Source organism: Gossypium hirsutum, chromosome D12 (assembly GCF_007990345.1).
Source record: "Gossypium hirsutum isolate 1008001.06 chromosome D12, Gossypium_hirsutum_v2.1, whole genome shotgun sequence".
NCBI classification, from domain to species: Eukaryota; Viridiplantae; Streptophyta; class Magnoliopsida; order Malvales; family Malvaceae; genus Gossypium; species Gossypium hirsutum.
Window position 1 is genome coordinate 29,893,387 of NC_053448.1, and position 5,280 is coordinate 29,898,666.

The window sequence follows — 5,280 nt, forward strand, 5'->3', positions numbered from 1 at the left end:
TTAAATAATTATTATTAATTATATTATGAAAGGATGCTTAGTTGTGCTAATACGAGAGGCTGATCCAACCGAGCAATCGGGCTACCAAAAACCATCCAACATGCTGACCAAATCAGCTCAAAATAGCTGATTTATTGACTTGCAAATCAGCCCTTGAGGTCTCTTTGAAATTGCATTCAAAACCCATTGCTTTTTGTGCTTTTTAAGATTCAACCCAAGCTAAATTTAGCAAGTTTTAAACATTCAAACTTGCCACATGTGTGGCTGGACAAGGGGGTATATGGCTGCTGGTTTTTTTTCTATTTTTAGCAGCCAATACCATCTATAAATACCCCTTTCACCTATTCATTTCAACACACCTTTCATTCCACACATCTCTCTCTCTTTCACTCACTTTCTCTCTTCGAAACCTCTCTTTGTTTCCCATTTTCCCCTTCCATTTCCTTTTTCGATTGCCCTCTTGGAAAAGATCCCTTCAACCAACTTGGGTAGTAGAATTCAAGTATTTGTAGAAACTTTGGTTCAACAAGAACGAGCAGAGAAGGAGGAGCGGAGCAAACTAGTCAGGCTTCGGAGAAACACAAGATTTGATTCTAGTTTCCTATCCTTTAACTTTTATTGTTGCCGTTATGAAAATGTCTATAAATATTTGTTATGTTGTTATTATACATTTAATTAACATGGCTTAAATTTAATTCGTGTTAGATTGATTGCATTTCGTCTACTTAATTTATTAAAATCATGTTTGTGTTGTTATAGGTCTTAGTAAATTGTTTGATTAAGTAAGACCATGATTATGTTATTCTTGCATTACGATTGTAAGGCAGCTAAAGAATTAATTATTAATTGTATTGAAATTGTAAATTTACAAAATACTTAATTAGTGCATGCTTAATCTTCTAAGGTAGCTGAGGGTTAAATTAGTGACAATATGAAACGGTACTTTAGCCTTGCATAACTTGCATTGGAATTTTTACTTTTTATTTTTATTACTTAGTTAATTTTTAGTTTTTACATCACTTTTTCAAAACAAATGATTTTCCTTCACTAAAGTGCTTTTAATTGCATTTCATAAATACTTTCTTATACAGTCCCTGTGGGTACGATAACTTGACATTTACTTGTCACTTTATTACTTGTGATTGGGTACACTTGCACATTTCCATCGTTCCAAGGTTTTGACCAGTAGCCATATACCCCATTGGCCGGCGACACATGTGGCAAGTTTGAATGTTTCAAACTTGCTAAATTTAGCTTGGGGTGAATCTTTAAAAGCACAGAAAGTGGAGGGGTTTGAATGCACACCGACAACGACACCAAAAACTTGGAATGATGGAAATGTGCAAGTGCACACAATCCCAAAAAGTAATAAGGTGACAAGTAAATGTCGAGTTATCGTACTCACAGGGACTTTGCAAAGAAATATTTATGAAATGCAATTAAAAACACTTTGGTGAAGGAAAATCTTTTGTTCTGAAAATGGTTTAATAAACTAGATTTAAATTAATTAAGAAAATTAAATGGTAAAAATTTCAAAGCACGATTTCTGAAAAATAAGTTTAATCAATATGACATAATTGTGCTAGGTCAAATACATTTCTTAATTTAATATTACTAAAACAATGTTCATGTTGTTACGAATAAATTCACAGTAACTTGGTAATTTGTTAACTATATAACATACTAACTTACAAAATTAACTAATCTCTTCAACATATTACTATGCCAATTCAAAAAATTAATCAATTTTAATAAGAAAGTAAAAGATTAAGTGAGGTAACAATATATTCCTACATTGAAACAGTTTAATCATAATAATCTTGCAAGTTATGCAAGGCTAATGTACCGTTTAATACCGTCACTAATTTAACCCTCAGCTACCTTAGAAGGTCAAATATGGACTGATTAAGTATTGTGTCAATTAATTAAAATTTCAATATGATTAATAATTAATTCATTAGTTACCTTACAATTGTAATGCAGGTATAACATAATCATGGTTTTACTTAATCAAATAATTTACCAAGACTTAGAACAACACAAACATGATTTTAATAACTTAAGCAGACGAAATGCAATCAACCTAACACGAATTATATTTAAGCCATGTTAATTAAATTTAGAATAACAACATAACAAATATTCATAGACATGTTCATAATAACAAGAAAAGTTAAATGATAGGAAATTAGAATCAAATTTGGTGTTTCTTTGAAGCCTGACTAGTTTGCTCCGCTCTTCATTCTTCGCTCATTCTGTTGAACTGAGGCTTCTATAAGCATTTGAATGCTGCTACCCAAGGTGGTTGAAAGGCACTTTTTCAAGAGGGAAATCAGAAAAGGAAAATAGAAGGGAAAAATCAGAAACAAAAGAGAGAAAGTGAGTGAAAGAGAGAGAGATGTGTGGGATGAAGGTGTGTTGAAATGAATAGGTGAAGGGGGTATTTATAGGTGGGATTGGCCGGCCACACATGTAGCAAAGTTTGATTGAAAGTTTCAAACTTTGCTAAATTTAGCTTGGGGCAAATCTTTAAAAGCACAGAAAGTGGAGGGGTTTGAATGTAATTTCAAGGAGACTTCAAGGGCTGATTTTCAAGTCAATTAAGAAACCATTTTGAGCTAATTGGGTCAGCATGTTTGACGATTTTGGGCAGCCCGATTGCTCGGTTTGATCAGTCTCTTGTATTAGCACAATTGGGTCTCCTTTCCATAATATAATTAATAATAATTGTTTAACCCAAAATAAATTGGATAAAAATTAAAATTAATTATATTATGTACTAATATTTATAATTTGGACTGTCTTAGGCTGAAAAATTAATTTACCTCAATGCTTCAAAAATCGCTTCCCGATTTTGCGCTTCTAGCAGTGTCTGCCGAGCCAATTTTCACTCTTTGTGCAAATCTGTAGAAAATAAATCAAAATTTATGAAAATTTATTATAAAATTAATTAAAATTCAATATGTTAATAATTTGAGTACAATAAAATTATTTTTCGACAAGAATTACTACGAAACTGCATGAATTTGAGTTAAAATGGGCATGAAAAAGTCTATATATTTTTGTGTTTCCAACAGTCTCATATTTACTCTAAAGCCTCCCCCAATGGATGTTGATGAACTTAACGTAATTGGGCATTTGCTCTAAAGCCTCCACCAATGGGATGTTGATGTGAAGTTACTTTAGAACATCCAGAAATTTCTTGAATTGCACCTCCTGTTTCTACTTATTTGGCTGGAACTTTTGAGGATATGGAGGTGATAAAACTTTGGGTTGGATTGGACAAATATTTTGAGGAGATGAATCTGTATCTAAAAAAGATGTTAGTTTTCCAGAATTCACTAGTTAGGTTTTACCTTATCAGACTTCGTAAGTTCTGGCTCAGTTGGTGTAGGAATTTCAACTATTGGTTGACTTCCCTCCTTTTCAATGGTTTCATCTTCAATCACAACCTCCCTGGGTTCCAAAGTCTCACCACTTCGTAAGGCAACTACTTTGTAATGTTCCTTACCCAAATTTCTTGGATTTTCTATATCGCTCAGCAAGGCTCCTTGTGGTCGGTTACGAAGCTCCGTAGTTGACTGACCCATTTGGTTTTCCAAATTTTTTAGTGTTGCTACTTGGATTTGGATTAAAGCATCATTCTTCAGCATGTATGCCTTCAAAAAGTTCTCCAAACTATTGGATGACTCAACTTGTTGTGGTTTTAGAGCTTCTTGATTGAACCCTTGGGGTTAGGTGGGTTTATGCTGCATGTAATTGTTGTGTGGTCCATTTCCTTGGTAACTCCAAGAAAATTTTGGATGGTTGCACCATGAAGGATTGTAGAAGTTGGACTGTGGTCCGTGTCCACTTCTATTTTGGTGTTGATTCCCTACGTAATAAACTAACTTGAGATTTTATGGACAATTCTCAAAATAATGACCATCCCTACAATAAATGTAGGAAACAACATCAAACTGACTTGGTGACTAAGCTGAAAAATTATTCAAACCATTAGAAGTAAATAGTTTCAACATTGAAAAAATAGAAGATACTTGAGCTAAGAATGATCTAAGTGCGTCCACTTCGTGCACTCCGGCTACTCGTCTTCCTGAAGTTGCTCGATTTGTTGACCATTGATAGTTTTTACTAGCAATCCTCTCAATGATCTTGTAAGCCTCATTATAAGACTTAGAAAAAATCACACCATTCGTAGAAGCATCTACCATCAACCTTGTGTGTGCATTGAGACCATTATAAAATGTCCCCAACTGGATGTAGTGTGGAATCCCATGATAAGGGCACTTATGAAGTAATTCTTTGAATCTCTCCCATGCCTCGTACAAAATTTGTCATCCAATTGTTGAAAAGTGGTTATCTTATTTTGCAACTTAGCGTTTTTGATAGGTGGGAAATACTTAACCAAAAATCTTTCTACTAATTCTTGCCATGTAGATATTGAACTTGGTGGCAACGAATTAAGCCATACTCGTGTTCAATCTCGCAACAAGTATGGAAACAACTTCAACCTTAATGCGTCTTCGCTCACACCGACTATCTTAAACGAATCACTCACCTCCATGAATAATCGAAGGTGAATTTGTGGATCTTCCGTGGGCATTCAACTAAACTAGCCCACTATTTGGAGCATTTGAAACATCACTAGTTTCAATTCAAATTACGGTGCCTCAATCTCTAGTCTCATGATTCTCGAATTTAATTTGTTGAAGAGTGGCATAGTGTATTGTCTTATGGCATGATCCCTATCATCAGTAATAAGGATTGGATTGTGCACATGATTGGCTCAATTTCCTTATCCATCATTTTGATTTCCAAGGTCCATCTCAGCTTGTCTTCGAGTTGATCTTTTGTGTCTTCTCTATCTAAATGTCTGCCCGATCTCAGGGTCTATATATAATAAATTGATAATTTAATCTATGCTCATAAACACCTAAAAAATAAATAACAAAAAGTAAAGAATAAAGAATAAAGTAAGGTTAAAACTTAGATAAAAAAGAAATAAATACCAAATTGAAAAGAATAATTTCACAAAAATGATTAAGGGAACAGTCCCCGACAACGATGATAGAAACTTGTAACGCTCGGTTTGTGCAAGTGTACACAGTTGTTATCAAGTAATAAGTAAGTAAAAGAGTTATCATCTCCACAGGGACTGTGTATGTTAATCAATATATTGCAAAATTGAAGTTAACAATTTTATGATAAAAACATAATATCTTGAGTGATGGGTGATTAAGTAAATTAAATTATCTAGATGCAAGATTGATCCCTAATGCA

General features: G+C 33.6%; 1 non-coding gene across 1 annotated transcript; it reads left to right on the forward strand.

Annotated features, from left to right (window-relative positions):
* The first annotated feature begins 4,269 nt into the window (after positions 1 to 4,269).
* Positions 4,270 to 4,374, forward strand: LOC121224783 (small nucleolar RNA R71). The gene has a single exon (XR_005922528.1). It is a non-coding gene; the product is annotated as a small nucleolar RNA R71 (small nucleolar RNA).
* The last annotated feature ends 906 nt before the right edge of the window (positions 4,375 to 5,280 follow it).